This window comes from Megachile rotundata, chromosome 4 (assembly GCF_050947335.1).
Source record: "Megachile rotundata isolate GNS110a chromosome 4, iyMegRotu1, whole genome shotgun sequence".
NCBI lineage: Eukaryota > Metazoa > Arthropoda > Insecta > Hymenoptera > Megachilidae > Megachile > Megachile rotundata.
The window spans coordinates 11282807-11303851 of NC_134986.1; the positions used below are offsets into that span (position 1 = coordinate 11282807).

Sequence of the window (21045 nt, forward strand, 5' to 3'; positions counted from 1 at the left end):
GCCAGTTAGGTTTTCGTCGTCGAAACTCTGTCGCATGGCTATCGACATCGGTTTGATTAATAATCAAGTAATGGGAAATCGATTTCTTCCCACTCTGACTATCCGATGGAACAGACAGATTAAATATCGACTTTATTAGCATGTTACCTCGCCTTTTTAATACCCTTGAGTGAGAGATCTTAATTGGCATTTGTATTTGTGAATGGCCACCATTTTGTGGAACGTTGAATTTTATTTTTTTATAGGGAGATTTATTTGTTTTTAACGGAAGAATATTGAGTTTATTAACAAGTTGACTTGGCTTTTTAATACTCTTCAGTGAGAAATTTTAAGAGGCATTTGTATTTCTGAATGGACTACTGCCACCATTTTGTGGACTATTGCATTTTATGTTCTACAGAGAGGTTTACTTGTTCTTAACAAACAAATTAAATAGCGACTTCATTAGCATATGACTTCATGTTTTTAATACTCTTGAGTGAGAAATCTTAAGAGGCATTTTTATCTCTGGAACAGTGCAGCCACCATTTTGTGAACCATTGCTCTTTACGTTCCTCAAGGAGATTTATGTTTGCTCGAGGTGGAGATTTATTTTGTAGAAGATTTTATAGTATATTAAATGAAATGCTAAGATCTTATAGACCCAAACTTTTAACACCCCAAGTTTTCAGTCTTGATACTTCATAACCTCAAACTCCTAAAGTTCCATATTTTCAAAATCCAAAGCTTCTAAAATCCCAAGATTCTGTAGTCCCAAACCTCTAAAATCCCAAAATTTCAAAGTTCCAAAATTCTCAAATTCCCAAAATTCCAAATTTGCAAAATTCCAAATTTGCAAAATTCCAAATTCCCAAAATTCCAAATTCCCAAAGTTCCAAATTCCCAAAGTTCCAAATTCCCAAAATTCCAAATTCCCAAAATTCCAAATTCCCAAAATTCCAATTTTTCAAATTTCCAAATTCCCATATCTTCAAATTCTCAAATTTTCAAATCTCCAAATCTCCAAATTCCCAAATCACCAAATTTCGAAATCTCCAAATTCCCATATTGCTAAATTCCCAAAGAACCAAGTCCTCAAATCCCTAAATTTCTAAAATGTCTTATAGATCCACACTTCTAATACCCCAAATCTACAAAATCTCAATCACTCCCCAGCCCCAAACTCCTAAACTTCCACATTTTCAAAGTCCCCTAATTCTAAAACCCCAAGATTCTCCCAAAATCCAATCTCCCCAAGATTAATACCTGACACCCCCAAAAATACCATCGACTACGAAGTAAATCACACCTCCCCAATTAACCCTAAGTCCAAAACATTACCAGAGCCCGTAGCATCGTTCCATTAAAATCCGCGTGCGGAAATAGTCCACATTGTCCATTGAATCTGGCAATCCAACCATATGAAACGATCGAACGGTTGGCCCATAGAGGATGGTATCCCGTAACGGCACCTAAGAATCAGTTTCCCTGCTGCAACCTCGATATAATGGGATTAATTTCAGCCATGTGGTGGATTCAATTACACCCAAAGGAAGATTACAAGCGTTTTCGGATAGCTCCTTGAATTTCAACCGGTTCTCCATACTTTCCTCCCATCTCCTGTATCATTCCGGCTCGAATCCTTCCGTTGAATATCGAGGCTCTTTTTCTCTCTCACGAATCGCTCCGAACGATAACGTTGATGCTATCGCGCAACGTTTTCCAAAACGTTGAACATTCGCTGCAATTTGTACGGTACAAGGCGAGATCCGCTTAAGGCTATATGACTGTAACCATAGTTGCTTTGTACGTTTCTTTTCCCCTTTGTTGTGCACGAATTCGTGTTGCTCGCTACTCGGGGCTACCGGTTTCGCAGCCCGGCGACGTTTACGTACATGCAAGTTGACAGAGCAAAGAGGAAGGTCGAGAGTGCACGGCCAGCAATTCGAAAGCGGATTAAATAACGAAATCCTGGGGACGGATTTACGAGGAACTCTGTAAGTACGTGGACCGTGGCCGTTCGAGAGTCACGCGACGTTTCGTGCTCTTCTGAGAATGGCGGACACAGTTGCGAGACCTTGTTGCCGAATCGCGACGCTGCCGGGGATCAGACGCTGCCAACATGGTTTAAGATGAGAGATTGAACAACGGAACCGGTTTAATTCGAAGATTATTCGGGCTCGATATTTCGGATTTTTTGGAGGGAGCATTTTTAGGGTTTGGTGACTTTGGCACCTTGGGGAGGTTGGCAACTGGGGTTTGCAATTTTAGGATGTTGAGAGAATACAAGGTTTGGAATTTTGGGACTTGGCGGGTTTGGAAGTTTTGAGGTTTGGAATTTGGGAATTTTGGGAAGGTAGGAAATTTAGAAGTTTGGAAATTGGATTTTAGGTGGTTGCAATTTTAAGATCTTGGAAATTTGCAAAGTTTGGAATTTTGGGACTTTGGAACTTGGGAGTTTTGGAAGTTTTGATGTTTAGAATTTAGGGGTTTCAGGAAGGTGGGAAATTTAGAAGTTTGCAATTTTAAGACTTTGAGAAATTGCAAAGTTTGAAATTTTGGACTTTGGGAATTTCAAGTGGTTGCAGTTTTAAGATCTTGGAAATTTGCGAAGTTAGGAATTTTGGGACTTTGACATCTAGGAGTTTTGGAAGTTCTGAAATTTAGAATTTAGGGATTTTACGAGAGTGAGAAATTTAGAAGCTTGGAATTTTAAGACCTTGAGAGATTGCCAACTTTGAAATTTTGAACTTTGGGAATTTTAGGTAATTGCAATTTTAAGATCATATGACTTTGCAAAGTTTATAATTTTTGAAACCTTGAAATATTAGAAATTGGAAATATTGCAATTTTTAAACTTTGAAGTTTTAGAATTTTAGAATTTTGTGAAAGAAAAATTCAAAAGTATAACAAGACAAATATATCAAAATTTAGATTAATTATTGATGAATTAAGAAACCAAAAAATTTGTTTATAAGTATCTGATTTTTTATTGCATTATTTAATTTTAGAGATAAAATTAGATCCTTTCCTATTTCTAGAAACGTACGTTTATGGTATATGAAAGTTACAGTGGCAGGAAAAGAAATTTCTCAGATCTGGAACTGGCACGTGTCCAGAAAAGCCATTTCAATTATGCCATTATTTTTGTGTTACAGAGAATGGTCCGCGTTTAAGAAAAATTAAAATGAGGAGATTTGAATGAGCACTACCTACAATGTGCCTATATTTACATGATTTACATTAGACGCATCTACATTATAAAAATGTGCAATCACTATTAAAAAACGTAGTCATTTTTTCTTTATATTCAAGTTTATTATGTAGTTGAAACCTTTTTAAGAAATTAGAAGAGCTAGTGTAATAGGTGATGTACTGTAATTGTTTTGAAAAAATGCATAGTTGTCAAGTTTTCAATCCATAAAATTAAAATGTTACAAAATTACAAAGTTATAATATTCTCGAATTCATAAAAGTACAAAATTCCGAAGGGACACATTTTTCAAATTTCTAAAATCCCAACTTCTGAATGACCTAAATTCTTAAATTTCCAAATCCCTAAAGTCCCCAATTCTCAAATTTCCAAATCCCTAAAATCTCAACTTTTGAATGTCCCAAATTCTTAAATTTCCAAATTCCTAAAGTCCCCAATTTTCAAATTTCCAAATCCCTAAAATCTCAACTTCTCAATATCCTAAATTCCTAATTTTCCAAATCTCTAATACCCAAAATTGTAATATCCCCAAATCCCTAAAATCCCCAGTTCTCAAATTTCCAAATTTTTCCACTTCCAAGCCCCTAAAATCCCCAATTCTCAAATTTCCAAATTCTTCCACTTCCAAATCCCTAAAATCCCACTATCTAAATATCCCACTCTCCAAATTCCCAAATCCCTAAAATCCCCAATTCTCAAATTTCCCAATTTTGCCACTTCCAAATCCCTAAAATTCCCAATTCTCAAATTTCCAAATTTTTCCACTTCTAAATCCCTAAAATCCCACCATCCAAATATCTCACCCTCCAAACCCCCAAATCCCAAAAACCCAAAATTCCCAACTTCCTACCCCCACCATCTACCAACCTAAATTACCAAATCATCCTCAAAAGACCTAATAACCGATTTCGAAAACGAATCAAACTTACGACGCATAATTAACAAAAGGGCGTAGTACTTGACCCTGTATAAACTCGAAACTACCTGTTCATATTTGAAACACAAACACTCGTCGAGAATGGTTAGGCAAGCTCGCAGCGTCTGAATGACGCGATTCGATTTGACGTTCTCTTTAGGCGTGAAGTAATTAACCGGAAGCGTCAGAATCTGACTGCAAATTATGCCAATCACTCTGTTTCGTAACTACGTTGATGTTTCTCGTTTCCTTTGCACACCACGCAGTCTCTCTCGCGCAGATAATTTGATTTCAGACTGAACGCGAATTCGTTAGGTTCCTTCTTCTTGGTCGACGATGAATTCCATGAAATCATGGGACAAAGGGAAACGCTTCTGTCTACCTTGCTGGAATTTTATGTTTTTCTTTCCGCGCTTGGAAAATGTGCACGAATTCTCCAATCAGTTCGCGAAAGTAAATTCGTGGCTGGTAAAGGAAACCCAAGTTTCAATGAATGGAAATTCTCTTTCGACAAATTTTTTACCCCACTTTTTTTAACGACAGAATTTTTATTCTGATCTGCTAATTTGTATATTTTTAATGGAGCTTTTACGCATTGTTTCTGTTCATGCGGAAATTCGTACGAGAGCTAATCTTTTTTAAAATATTCATTCAGGATTTACATTTAATAAAGAACAGAAGTATTTACAATATTCGTACAAATTTTACGTTAAACGTTTGACAAAATTTCTACACATTTTCGACAGGAAATTAATGTTTTTTAAAATGGTCATATACTTTTTACAATGCTACAACATTTTTTCGTGAGCTAGTTTTTTGCCCATTCGGTTTATATTTATTTTCGACAAAGACAAACCTTTTCCAAAATATCCAATTTGTTTCTACAAAATCTGGACGAGAACTAATCTTCTATAAAATGTTCGTTCACTTTCTACACGTGCTCGATGAAAACAAACTTTCATAATATTCATCCAGCTTTTACACGTTTTCGACAAAAGCCCCCTTGCAAAATGTTCAAATTCTACGTTGTCGACAGAGACTAATCTTTTTCAAAATGTGCATCTAGTTTCTGCACATTCTCAATGGAAACAAACCTTTTTCAGCATGTTCATCTTGTTTTTACACAATGTTGCCGAAAACAAATCTCTTTTGTAATGTTTATTTAGTTTTTACACGTTCTCGACGAAAACAACCCCTTTTCAGATTGTTTTTACACGTAAAAATATACATTTCTCAACATTTGGTAAAAGGTTTAAAAATGGTACTGCAAATTATTTAAGAAAATTGTTAAGGTGGTTAAGAAAATTATTTGAGAGGATATTTTTAGGGTGTAACTGTAAATTCGACTAATTTAATTGAATTTAGTTAATTAATTTTGTAATAATATTGTAATAATATTAGTGGAAATAATAACAGTACCAATAATAAAGATAGTAATGATAATGGAGTTTGGTTAGATAATTGTTTAGTTAGGTTCAATTAATTTAGTTGAATTTATCAATCAATAAGAACAAAACACTTATCGATCAACATTTATCAAAAATAAATTATGATTGTGAAGTCAGTAATATTAAATTTATGAATTAAAGCATATTACTATTGTACAAAAAATTATTTTTATCAAATAACACGTGTGAATAATCTATAAAAAAATTACTTTTATCATTTAACAAATATTAATATTCTACAAAAGCATTATCTTGACAAATTAACAAAAATCAGTATTTTACAACAAAATTATAAAGTTTTACTAATTTTTATTAATTAAGAATTAGTATCTCATAAATAAAAATTACAATTTTTCTCTCCATAATTCAATAACCAGCCTCCCTCTCAGAAATTGCGTGAGAGGTTATGTTGCGAAACCGTCATCTAAAAATAAATTCAAACAAATTCGATTCAGTTCACGAATCTCGTTATAACGTGTGAAATTTGCTGTTTCAACACCACAAAGCAGAAGACTATGTCTGAAGATAGATTTGAGAAGTGTATGGGGTGGAACGGCAAACTACTTTCTCTCGTTAGAAGAACAAAAACCATAACGGCGGAATAACGAAGGCATCATTCTTGCTACACAACGCTACTTCGACGGATCTTGTTACCGAGACTGCCTTTACAACCTCGTTATCCCGAAAATCAGCCAGTTGCTCGATAACACACATACATAAAAGATAAATAAATAAATGACACGTGATAGATTTGTTGGATTCTAGCTGAACGTCTCTTGGGATCGATTCTGTTTTTATTGCGAATGATTGATTGCCTTTGATGAGCTTCACTTATTGATCTTGGTCTTCTGATTCGTCACTTGTTATTTGTTATGTAATTTAATTGTTTAGAACATGGTAATACTTTTAATTGAAGTTTACTTTTTTATTTTAATAGAGAGATGATTATGATTATTCTTTTAATAAGAAGAATGTCCATGTTACTTATTAACGAATTAATATTAAGTTTGAAGCGATTGGAAAGATTGAAAGATTTAGGGAGTGAATTAAAAGATACGTTTTTATAGAGGTAGTTTAATATTAATTTCCAAATTTACTAATTTCTTAATATAGTATCTTAGAATTGTGATGTGAAAAATATTCAGATTCTCAAATTTGTAGATTTCTAAATTTCCAGATGGCTAAATTTTTGCATTACAAAATTTGTACATTTCAAAATTTGAAAATGTGAAGAGTTACAAAATTCCAAATTCTCAAATCCTCACATTCTCAAATGACCAGATCTTTAAATTTCCAAATTCTCAGCTAACCAAATCCCAAAATTTTCAAATAACCAAATTCCTCATTTCTCAAATGACCAAATTCCTAAATTTCCAAATTCTCAACTGACCAAATCCCTAAATTTCCAAATTCTCAACTGACCAAATCTCTAAATTTCTAAATTCTGAAATGACCAAATCCCTAAATTTCCAAATTCTCAAATGACCAAATCTCTAAATTTCTAAATTCTGAAATGACCAAATCCCTAAATTTCCAAATTCTCAAATGACCAAACTAAATTCTCAAATACCAGAATTTCCAAATTACAAAATTTCTGCACTAGAAAATTAAAAAATTTAAACAGTTGAAGTCCCTTAAGACCCTATTTATTTCAACACCGCAGTGAACACGCCTAAATACTTCAACCTAATTAAAATCTGCTAACACGACACTTCACAATTACGTCCTTAATAACACGTGTCAATTTTAATAAGTCACGCCTGGTACTAAATTATGTCAGATCAGGTACCACGCAGTCACACGTTCATCCACGTGATGTAATCTTACGAGGTAGAAATCCCATAAGCTTCACACAATGGGAGTAAGAACATAGAACTTGAATCTCATAGACTGAAACCTGTTTAGCGAAGAAGATAACTCTACCATAACTTTGAATAAGTACTAAATATTTGCATTTGCTCTCATCAAAGTTATTTAAAAAATTTAATTTAAAGTGGAATTTAAGTAGAATGTAATTTATTACCAAACCATAGCACCAAAATTTAAATAACTTCAGCCCCAAAAATGGCTAAAATTCGACTTACCATAAATATCGACGTTATTAACGATAAATAGCTCCCATAAGCTTCGGATCCAACCGAGGTAGACTTTCTATGGAGTATTACAAATTTGAAAAGTTCGATGGGGATCAGGAAAGTTTTGAGAGGATGAAGTTTGTACAAGCATCACGGCTTGTAATCTTATGGTTAATCTTCTGATGTGATGTTTATTCATGAAAAGCCATGGTGTGAAATATTCTTGTAATTTGAACTTAATAAAACGATCTGGATTAGCATGTTAGGGTGCGGATTAATGTCTTTAACGATATCTTTAGAGCCTCTTATAATAATTATTGCTATGTCAACAGGACAAAAATTTGCGAACAATATTGATGTTTGAGAAATGGAGAAATAATTCAAAAATTAAAGTTCATGATTTCTTTGATAAATTAATTGATATGAATAATTAAAATTAATATGAAAAATTACGTATATATATTAATGTATAGACAAGTAAATTATACATGTGTTACATATGTATAACATATACATATGTGTGTGTGTGCATAACATATATGTATAACATATGTAACATATGCATGTGTGTAATATATGTATAACATATATGTTACAATATATGTATAATTTACAATGTATGTAATAATATATGTAACATATGTTATACATATGTTATACACATTATTACATACATTGTAAATTTTACATGTATTGTATTACATATAATATTATATTTTACACTATTTCACATTGTACACATAAATTACATATACATCTATTTGTATTTATTGGATGAGAATAATAATAGTATATCACATATGCAGACATACATATGTATACAAAGAATAATTGATTATTAAAAAATCATGCAATTTGTAGATAACATAAAATATGCGATCACATGTAATTTTGAAGTAGTTTGACGTCGTCACTTTTGTATTTTTCATGAGGATGTTTGGTTAGGTAAGAAACTACTACAAAGACAGAGAACATTTAATGGCGTATTAGAGACCCTTTTAGGACTTTCTTCCTTTTAGAATGAATTCGTAACGCGGTATCGTTCGTTTTCCACCCCGCTCGACGTAAACCCTGGGGAAATCGAATTTGTCGTTCATGGTCGCGCGTATTTCGAACCCGAAGAAGGATTAAGAGTCGTAGCTTGCAGTCTCGAAAAGTAAACGACCCCGTGTCCTCGAGGAAGGATGGAAAAAGTTTACCTTCGCCGGTACACCGAGTGAAAATTCGGTTTCGTGTAACGTATTTAAGGAATCCCTCGACCGAGTCCTTGCTTTCCTTTACAACATCGGCAAGTTTTCCTCCCCAGAGCGGAACGTGTTCTATTACCTCTTTAATTGCTTCATGAATACGTAATTGATTGCGACAGTCAATAAATTAAACGTTCTGTAAAAGACAATACATCCGTCGTATCCATTTTACAAATTTCGTCTAAGTACATAATTTGCTGATAAATAAATGGAACGTGACCGGAGTTTCAATTCGACGGCTTCATTAACCAATACGTGCTGACACTGTTGGAACTAATTAGTCCTGCTAATTGATTTCGCAACAATTATTCTACATATAATTGTGTCGTTAATGAGCGATATTGGCAACTCGGAAAAACAATGAAAATTGGGAAATTTCTTCGGAATAATTTTTCAGAATAATTAGGTCGTACAATATTATAGAGAGGATTTCAGTACAAGTTTCCAAGAATAGTTTAAGGGTATTTTTTTATTTGTCAAATATTATTGACAATGTAACCGATAGTCGAAGAACATTTTTTGAAGTTTTTCGTTTTAATTTTTGCGAATTCAGCATTCCTTTGATATGCAGAATCCCAAATCGAATTAACCAGCGGCATGGTTTTCGTCGAGAGAATAAAATTCAGTTGATTCTCTTTGAAAAATTCAAACGATAACGATCCTAGCGTCATTGACATTTTAACTGTATTTCAATTTTAAATTTCACCCACCACCCTTCGAATGTTCCTTTTCGCTGCTTCGAATCAATTTACGTAACGCGTCCATTTCAATTCCTTCTGTATGTAGATTTCTCGTGTACCTACACAATTTCGTTAAAGTCATTTATATTTTTCACTCAAATTTCCCTTACTTATTCCGGAAAATGGGATTCCCTTCGCAATCTTTCCAATTTTAACGTCTACGGTTTGTTAGATTACTGTGAACGTCGCTGATAATTTTTCAATTTGGATATTTAAAACTTATATGTTGAATTCCCACGCGTTTGATTCTCACGCGTTGAATTCCTATGCGTTGAACTTCCACGCATTAGACCTCCACGCGTTGAATTCCCACGCGTTGAATTCTTATGCGTTGAATTCCTACGCGTTGAATTCCCATGCGTTGAATTCCCATGCGATGAATTTCCACGCGTTGAATACCTGCGCGTTAAATTCTCATGCTTTGAATTCCCACGCGTTGAATTCCTATGCGTTGAATTCTCACGCGTTGAATTCCTATGCGTTGAATTCCCATGCGTTAAATTTCCATGCGTTGAATTCCCACGCGTTGAATTCTCACGCGTTGAATTCCTATGCGTTGTATTTCTATGCGTTGAATTCCCATGCGTTGAATTTCCACGCGTTGAATACCTGCGCGTTAAATTCTCATGCTTTGAATTCCCACGCGTTGAATTCCTATGCGTTGAATTCTCACACGTTGAATTCCCACGCGTTGAATTCCCACGCGTTGAATTCCCACGCGTTGAATTCCTATGCGTTGAATTCCCATGCGTTGAATTTCCATGCGTTGAATTCCCACACGTTGAATTCCCACGCGTTAAATTCCTTCGCGTTAGATCTCAACGCGTTCAATTCCTACGCGCTGAATCCCCACCAGTTAAATTCTCGCGTGCCAGTTTCCCACGCACTTAATACATAAAAGTTTAAATAATTAAGTATATAAATTTTAAATATTTAAATATTAAATACATAAAAGTTTAGCTAAAATTCTCATATATGTACCCCGCCACCATATATGTAATTTATCAAATTCAAGCCATAGAAATATCCCTTAAACCCATTGTATCAAACCAATAAAGCCACGTAAAACTTTTTCTGAATTGTTTCTGTATAACGCGAAAAATTAATTGCTCTTCTGTTCAGTAGAATGAAATTTGTGAGAAATTAACCGAACAAGTTTCCACTTCATTATGTTTCTCGTTTGCAGAACGTTGAATTATTTCGCAACGTTGGGGGTGTAAAAGTTCAGGGACCTTTTCCGGCTTCAACAGACAACCGTTCTCGTTTATGGAAAAAACTTTAAAGTGACTTTTTGTGTAGGCGGTCAAATGGCAGAGAGTTACACGTTCACACCCTTGTTTTACTTCCTTCCTTCCTATATTTTCCACCCCCTCCGACGCTTGTACCGTGCCCTTCTCGACTTTATGTAAATAATCTGTACATCCCTTTTCATATAAGTACATTCTCCTCCTCGAGCACTGCATTTTTGCATCTTTATGTTGGCGTTTACTACCTTTGCTTTCGTGTTGAAATTCCGCATACCAATGGCACCCTGTTTTTTCCGGTTTTACGGGGAATTAATTGTTAACTACGATTCTGGGTAATGAAATATTAAAAATTTTAGTGTACAGACTTTTAACGATGACGTGACATTCACGTATTTACGTAAGGTTTTTACAAATTGAAATTTGTGCAGCTAATGTTTGCAAATTTTATTTAAAATTTTAATGAAAATCTAACATTTACATATTCATCGAATAATGTATGTTTGTATTATTCGATGCAACTGATATTTTTAAAATACAAAATTTTACTGCACGTTTCGATGAAAATCTGAGTTAAGCATTGACATACATCGAATAACGTCAATCTTGATATACAAACATACGTTATTCAATGCTAGAATTTAAGTCAGATTTTGATTAATGTATATTTGTACATCAATATTGATTATTTTATGTATGTCGATATTTAAGTCAGAAGATTTTTTATCCTCAAAATTTCGTCAAATATTTTCAATTAAAGAATTAAAGAGTTCCAAATTAATTATTGCATACCAAGATAATATTGAAAGTGAAATGTGACGTTAATGAAATGTAATGTTTGCGAGTTTTGATTGATCCAGCACGTCAGCGGAAATATTAAATCAGGCTGTTCGCGCAGATTGATCAAAGTCAACAAGAACTTTCTGTCAATAGCCGAAGCAAACAGAATACAGCTGCCACATTTTTGCCACGTCGTACATTTCGAACGTTGCAGAAAGTTTCTCCCTTTTTCAGCGAAGGAAAAGGGACGAAAAGTTGCGCAGACATCTATTTACACGCCGTACGTATTCTCCGGTAAGAAGTATCGGGTGTCTGGCCGATAGTCGTACGTCGTGAAACCGTGTTCTTTATTTTTCGGCAAAACTTGCCCTGGAAAGTGGAAGAGCTCAGCCGCAGCAACAGATAAATCAAAACTGGCCGGCAAACTTTTCAAGTACCTCAAATCCGTGTCCAGAGAAGCATTTCTTAAGGAAGAACCTCGTGAACCGATTTCGACGGAACTTTATGGGGTCGGCGAGTTACTTGAAACACGAACGACCATGTATTCTACTCGTATATTCTTTTTTGACTATTCTGCTTGGGGTTGTTGGTACGAGTGTTATTGGAATTATTATCTGCATGGAGATGGTCTTGAAGTTAAATGCTGTGTGTTACATTCCTGTGGGTTGGTTTCCTACGCGATAAATTCCTGCGCGGTAAATTCTAACGGGTTAAATTCCCATGCGGTAAATTCCAACGCGTTAAATTCCTAAGCGTTAGATTTCCACGCGTTAGACTTCCATGCGTTAGATTTCCACGCGTTGAATACCTACGCGTTAAATTCCCATGCGTTAGTTCCCCACGCGTTAAATCTCCAAGCGTTCTAATTCCATGCGTTGAATTCCTACGCGTTGGATTTCCACACGTTAGATCTCCATGCATTGATTTCCCACGCGTTGAATTCCTATGCGTGAGATCTCCACGCGTTGAATTTCCACGCGTTGAATTTCCACGCATTGGAATTCCACGCGTTGAATCTCCATGCGTTGATTTCCCACGCGTTGAATTCCTATGCGTGAGATCTCTACGCGTTGAATTTCCATGCGTTGGATCTCCACGCGTTGAATTTCCACGCGTTGAATTTCCACGCGTTGGATTTCCACGCGTTGGATTTCCACGCGTTAGATCTCCATGCGTTGATTTCCCATGCGTTGAATTCCTATGCGTGAGATCTCCACGCGTTGAATTTCCACGCGTTGGATTTCCACGCATTAGATTTCCACGCGTTGGATTTCCACGCGTTGGATCCCCACGCGATAATATCTCGCGCGCTAGTTTCCCATGTGTTAAATTTCTACGCACTAGATCTCCACGCGTTAAATTCCTACGTGCTTAATCACCACGTGTGAAATCACTATGCGCAGAGTTTCTACAAGTTAAATTACGACACGTTGAAATACTACGCGTTAGATCTCCACGCGTTAAATTCCCATGTGTTAGATCCCAACGCGCTAAATTGCCACGCATTAAATTACTACGCGTTATACCTCGAAACGGCAATTTACCACGAATTGGATTACTATGCGTTAAATCTCCACGCATCAAATTACCACACGTTAGATTATCACGCATTGCGTTTCTACGAATTAGATACCTAAACGTTGAATTACTACACGTTGGATCGCCATGCATTATACATATGACTGTGAGTTAAGTTTGGGTATACTGAGTTTGTGCGCATTAGATATCTACAGGTTAAATTAATTCGCGTTAGATAACCACGTATTGTGTAACTGTATGTAAGGTGGATTTGTATGGAGTGAGTTTCTACGCGTCAGATATCTACACGTTATATTAATCCGCGTTAGATAACCACGTATTGTGTAACTGTACATTGTAAGTAGATTTGTATGCATTGAATTTCTACTCATCAGATATCTACACGTTAAATTAATCCGCGTTAGATAAACACGTATTGTATAACTGTACGTAAGGTAGATTTGTATGCATTGAACTTCTACGCATTAGATATCTACACGTTCAACTAACCCACATTAGAATACCACGCATTGTATAACTGTAAGCTAAGTTTGTATGCATTGAACTTCCACGTTCCAGATATCTACACGTTAAATTAATCCACGTTAGATCACTACATGTATGACTGTAAGTCAAATTTGTATGCATTGAATTTCTACACGTCAGATATCTACACGTTAAATTAATACGTGTTGTATCACTACGTCCTAGATTACTATGCATTAGATCACCGCGTCGAATGACTACAAATTAAATTACCACTCGTTAGATCGCCACTCGTTGAACACGCATTAAAATTCTACGCGCTACATCGCAATGAATTGATCAATTACAATCACTACTGACAATTACTCACGCATTAAATTACCATGAGTTAGACCGTCACACATTGAAATTCTACGCGTCGCCACGAATTGACGATTGATTACAACTAGTATTAATGACAATTACGCATTAAATCACCGTGGGTTAAATCGTCAAGGGTTGTATTTTCACGCGTTAGATCTCCGTGTATTGAAATTCCACGCGTTCAGTCGTTACGCATTGAAACCCAGCGCTTTACTATGGGTTACATCGTTGGTGATCAATTACAACTACTATTAGCGACAATTACTTACGCATTACATCACCGTGGGTTAGATTGTCAAGCGGTTAATTTTCTACCGTGTAGATACCTACGCGTGTAATTATTGCGTGTTAAATTACCGTGAGTTGAATACGCACTGAATTACGTGTTAGATAACAACGTTTATCTGGGCGTTAGATTTTTATGTAAATTGTCACGTGTTAAATGACATCTCGTTGAACGTCCACTAAACCACCACGTGTTTTATAGCCAGCTATTTTAATATTCAAGACGAATTTCGTTATTCTTGTTGTATATTAAACCTTCTAAAATTTAATTGGAAACTTTCTCAATTTTTGAAAAAAAAATGTGCAATGTCATGACGCACTCGTGACGCACCTTACAGTTTATACGTGACAGATTAGAGTTATATTTTCATTGCAAGTGAAGTTTGAGTTCCATTCTAATTATAATATTTAATTTGCAATTAAGGATTTTTTAACACAAAACGCGGCTAAATTTTCAATTTTCTTAGTTGTCTTCACATTGTGGCAATAATGATTTTGCTGTCAATGATGTAACTACCAAAAGAATTTTCGGTTAAGAGGTTAAAATCATTCAGTACCCTAATCTGTCGAACTGTTCGCATTAAGCTTCAAACAATTAACTCGTATAATTATAATAACAATGCCATAATTATAATGACTAATTAAAAAGTCTTATATTACCTTCGACTAAACAATATGCATGGAAACTCATTTAAGAATTTCTTCACACAGTCGTTCATAATCTCGTGAACCATTCTGCTAAATGTTCCATGGGTCTGGTGTTTCACGGAACACAGCAACTTACTTTTCACACCTCGTAATAAAAGTTTCACGAATCTTTTGTTACAGTTAACCGCAAAATTATTTCCCGGTTGGTAGAAGAAGCCTTCTCTCGCTTTCAAATGCACCGCCCAGCTTCTATCTGCTTCGCGAAACGAAACAAAGGGTCGAGATCTTGTCAGTTTCTTTATTTTTCCGAGAACCTGAAGGTTCTTTGAAAGCGAGAGAACTTTCTCGAGAATACGGGAGAAGATTCGCAGAAATGATTGCGAAGGAAAGATGGTTCAATTACGAGAATGCACACGGTGGTATATAACCTTTTATTTAACACTCTGACTTACGTAACTGCGGAAATGTGTGGTTTAATGATAAAACATTTTATTATAAACGATGATAAAAATTGCACATATTATAAATAATATTAAGAATTGAACCAGTTATATGTACATAAAATATCGAATTTTGAAAATTAATTATATTCCATGTTCATTTTAAATAATTTCTATATTTATTTTAAATAATTTCTACATTTATTTTAAATAAAATATATGTACATTTTTAATAATTTTTATTTTAAATACATTTTACAGTACTTTCTATGTTTACCATTTTAGAATATTTTCAATGTGATGAAATTGCATAAAATGTTTAACAATTTAATATATCATATAAAGCAGTTTAATACGTTAATGGAGTACGTTCATTAGAAGATTACCGTAACTGATGAGAAATATGGAGTTAGCATTGCCGAGAAGTTACGTCGAAATGGTAATTTTTCAAGTTTGGAAAGGAACGTTCGAACTCGGATTGGCAATTAGTTTACAGACTAATCAAATATCGGGGTGTGAGGTATACCATGGCTGGCCAACTTCCCTAATAATCCCCATGGACGTAATTGTGTTTGCGAAACTCAGCATTCCGACACTCGACTGTTCTCTCTCGACGAATCAGCTGGATGCCGATGAATTAAGCAAACAGCCTAAGCCTGAATTGCGATTCTCGTCGAAAAATCTTATTTCAAGTTGATCGTGGAAATATATACCGTCTGTAATGTGTATTAAACTCTAGATATAGATTTTTATATTTCTCAAGATATCAATTGAGTGTGATAGATCAAAGTAATATTTAAAGATAGAAGGATAGTGATAAAACATTTGAAGAGACATTTGTAAGAAGCACAAAGACTTTTTTAACTTTTTAGTCCTTCAGAAGTAAAATTAATAATGTGAGATATATTAAAGAAATACTTGAGTAAGGAATACATTTTAGGAATACACTTTAAATTGGAGGGTGTTAAAATTTTTAGTAAGATTCGTTGTGTTTGAGTGTGTCTGGGTGAGGCATTAGTCAGACTCGTCAAAATACAGTCACATGTCAAAGTAACTATCAAGTATCAAGTGTCAAGAATAAGGTATCAAGTGCCAAGAATAAGATATCAAGTATCAAGTATCAGGTATCAGATATCAGATGTAAGGTATCAGGTATCAGGCATTAGGTAGCAGGCATCAAGTGTCAGATATCAGGTATCAGGTATCAAGTATCAGGTGTCAAGTTTCAAGTATCAAGTGTCAAATGTCGAATATCAAGTGTCGAGTGTCGAGTGTTGGGTGTCGAGTATCGAGTGTCTAATGTCGAGTGTCGAGTGTCGAGTGTCAAATGTCAAGTGTCAAGTGTCAAGTATCAAGTATCAAGTATCAAGTATAAAATAAAGTGTAAAATATAGCATGAAATAGAGTATAAAATAAAGTATAAAATAAAGTATGAAATAAAGTATTAAATAAAGTATAAAATAAAATATAAAATATAAAATATAAAGTTTGAAGTTAATTAAAGTATACCATAAAAACAATATAATTTACCATCGAACGTTCAAAGATGCAAATCTTTCTGTACCTAACGTTCGAATATCGACGCATGACAAAAATGGCGTCCGATAACGTTGGGATTATTCACAGACGAGAGGCTCGGAAAATAATAAAACTTCCCGAAAGCAAGCCGGTACACAATCCCTTCGGTACAAACGCGAGCACGTATCCGGTCGAAGATTCTTAGATATCCGGTGTCCACTCGATCACCGGTGAACTTTTCACGGTTTCTATTTTCCGTGAAACTTTCCATCTCTTCTTTGGACTTGGCTGAAACTTTCCCCGGAAGAAAAGACCAGAGGTTGGTATCCGCAAGCAGGGCAAACGTAAGCAGAAAACGCGAAGGGGAAGTCGAACCTTGCTGCATCGAATCAAGGCAAGTTTGTTCCACGAGAATGCGAAAAAATATTGCGAAATTCGACTGTAGAGATTGCTTATGCCGATACGATTGCATAATCGATGAGGTGTTGTGGGGAAGAGGGTGAGGTTAGTGCGATGGAAGATGTGGGGAATTTGGGGGTTTGGAGATTTGGGGATTTTGGGGTTTGGGGTTTGAAGGATTCTAGGTTTCTAAATTTAGATATTTAAGAGGTGGGGAGGTTTGGGGTCTGGATTTTGGAAATTTGGGAGTTTGGGAATTTGGGGACTTGGGGATTTAGGGGTTTGGGAATCTAGGGCTTAGAGGATACTAGGTTTCTAAATTTAGGTATTTAGGGAATGGGGACGTTTCGATCTGAAATTTGGAAATTTGGGAATTTGGGAATTTGGAAATTTGGGAGTTTGAGAATTTGGGAATTTGCAAGCTTGGAAACTTGGAAATTTGAAAATTTGGGAATTTGGGAATTTGGGAATTTGCAAGCTTGGAAACTTGGAAACTTGGAAATTTAGAAATTTAAAAATTTGGAAATTTGGAAACTTGGAAACTTGGAAACATGGAAAGTTGGAAATTTGGGAATTTGGGAATTTAGGAATTTGAAAATTTGGGAATTTGGGAATTTGGGAATTTGGGAATTTGGGAATTTGGGAATTTGGGAATTTGGGAATTTAGGAATTTGAAAATTTGGGATCTTTAGAAATTAGAAATTCACCAAGTATAAAAATTAAAAAAATTGAAAATGTACCTATTACAAACTTTAAAAATTCTAAAATATTATAATATTGAAACTTGAATATACGAATAATACCTTACCAAAACCATCAAAAATAACGTTGTCCCATAAAATGTACTTCTACATCAATATCACATTTCTATCACCACGTATTTCACCATGAAATACAAGAATGATATTACACATTTTATACCTGTTGTAACTTTCCACTGAAATATTTATGGACTTCTTATTGTACAATATTTTAGCTTTACGTTATACATGTATGGAACACAATGATAAAGTTTATGTGGAAATCTGTACGGTATTGTGTACATGATTTTCAGCGTACATGGTTAATTGCTGATTATCCAGACACACGATCAGTTTCGTTCACAATAAAGACATAACTACTGAAAATGGTCCATGTAGCATATTAGTTTAAAGCTTATAGTCTGATGAAAATGGTGGTATAAACTAATCCGTTGTTGGTATCTTTAATCTTTATTTGGATAGTTTGTGTAATGTGCGCGGGGAAAATTTGTTGAAGTTTACATATGTTTATTAAGAGGTGATGATGGACATTTTTATTTATGGTAGGTTTTTATGTTTATTGGAAAATTTGTCAAATTCATCACATTCATAAAAATTATCAGGTTTATGAAATTTATCACATTTGTCAAATTGATGAAATTGATGAAATTGATAAAATTGATGAAATTGATGAAATTGATGAAACTGATGAAATTGATGTAATTGATGTAATTGATGAAATTGATGAAATTGATGAAATTGATGAAATTGATAAAATTGATGAAATTCATCAGATTTATCAAATTTATTAAATTTATCAAATTTACCAAATTTATCGAATGCATAAAATTCATCGAATTCATCAAATTGATCAAATCATGAAATTATGATATTACAAAATTTTCTAAATTCCCGCCCAACCTCCCAAATTTCCCAATTTCCCATCGTTCATATTCCCAAATTTCCCAGCTCCCCAAATACTAAACTCCCTAATTTCCAAGTTAACTTCCTTCAAACCACCCCAATACACTGCATTAATCTTAATATCTCTCATAACCTCTCAACTAAAAAACCCAAAGATACCTTCCTCATCGATCTAAAAGCAACCAAGTACCCACGAAAAAGAGATTTCCTATAAAAGTTCCGCTGTAAGCGTTTTGGAACGTTTAATTATCAGGAGGCGAAGATTCTTTCGTCCGAAGATCTTCCATAAGTCAACCCGGCCCGTTATCATAGTTCTTCGTGTCTCAATGAGACGATAAATTAATCCAGGAGCCGATGACGCTCTGGAAGTTGGAGATTAGCAAGTTTCTGGGGAGTACACGGAAAGCACCTTAAAGCGTCGAGCAAGTAACCCATAAGAGGCGAGCAATTCCCCGGAAATTTTGACGGAGTGACCTCTTCCCCTTCCTTTTTTCTCCCCCGTCTCTCTCCCTCTCTACCTCTATAATCGTGAGCTGGTTCTTTTCCACTTCTATGGAAAAGTTCGTATGCCGAGGTTTCAGCCACGCCGGGCGTTCGGCTATAATGAGATTTCAGCCGAACAATAGTGTCGCCATTTCCCTAATGCGATTCGCTACTTAAATATTTTAATAAAATTCCGTCTTCTTTCAGCAAGCTCCTTACTTAACTTTACCCTCTGCTCTCCGCTTCCCACCATTTTGCATTCCCCTTGCTTTTAATCTTTCTCTTTTTTTCCGCTCCTCCTTTGACGACCTTCTTTCCCCATTTAGCTAAGCGAACCGGAGTTATCGAAACGTCGCGGCTTTATTTTCCCGTTTTCTTTTCAACACGCCCGTTTTCGCGGAAACTTATTCTTTTATCGAAGTTTCGGCTGGATTTTTGTATCGATACAGTTTCTTTGCAAACACGTGGATCGGTTTTGTCGAATCGTGAGAATTTCGACGAATGCTTCGTTAAGAGGGTTTGTTGAGGATATTTGGAGAGAATATGTATTTTTGGGGTGACTGGGGTTTTGAAGGGTTCATTGAAGGATTGGTGGATTGTTATCGATTTTATTGGGATTAAGAGGGTGTATCGTTTTGTTGAATTTTATTTACAGTTGAAGTTTATAGCTGCATTGTAATGTAGTACTCTCGCTATATTGAACGGTTTACACAGGGTGTCTCACAATTAGTGTCACTGAAATGAGGAGCAGCTGACGTGATTCCGAATAAGATTTCGGAATCTATGCGTTGGATTTTCACGCGATGGACTTCCATGCGTTGAATTTCCACGCGTTATATCTCCACGCGTTGAATTCCTACGCGTTGAATTCTCGCGCGTTGAACTCCCATGCGATGAATTTCTACGCATTGGATCTCCACGCGTTGAATTCCCACGCGTTGAATTCCCACGCGTTGAATTCCCACGCGTTGAATTCTCACGCGTGGAATTCCCACGCGTTGAATTCTCACGCGTTGAATTCCCATGCAATGGATTTCCACGCGTTAGATCTCCATGCGTTGAATTCCTACGCGTTGAATTCCCATGCGTTAAATTTCCACGCGTTAAGTCACGATGCGTTGAATTCTCATGCGTTGAATATCCACGCGTTAAATTCTCATGCGTTGAATTCCTATGCATTGAATTCTCATGTGTTGAATTCCCACGTGTTGAATTACTACGCGTTGAATTCTCACGCGTTAAATTCCCATGCGATGAATTTCCACGCATTAGAACTCCACGCGTTGAATTCTCATGCGTTGAATTCCCACGCGTTAAATTCTTTCGCGTTAGATCTCCAAAAACCTTGCAATTGAAAAGTCTAATAAATACATAAACCTAACGCCACAGACATTTAATGACCCAACCACCTAGAAATCTAGAGACCGAATTCAGAAAATGAATTGCAGAAAATAAAAAGTGTAATAAAACCAGAGTAGGAAATTATTTATAGATTTCACCATGAAATATTAGATGAATATGCAGATGGCAAAAAAGGAAAATGAAAGATCAATCAAAGGTAAAGAATCTTTTATGGAATCGATGGAGTTTGAAGTTAA

The 21045-nt window shown here is 35.4% G+C and overlaps 1 protein-coding gene across 1 annotated transcript in view; it reads left to right on the forward strand.

The window, feature by feature from the left end:
* LOC105662019 (uncharacterized) overlaps window positions 1–21045 on the forward strand; it is a 251698-nt gene that overhangs the window by 207722 nt on the left and 22931 nt on the right. The gene's annotated exons all lie outside the window — the stretch shown is intronic.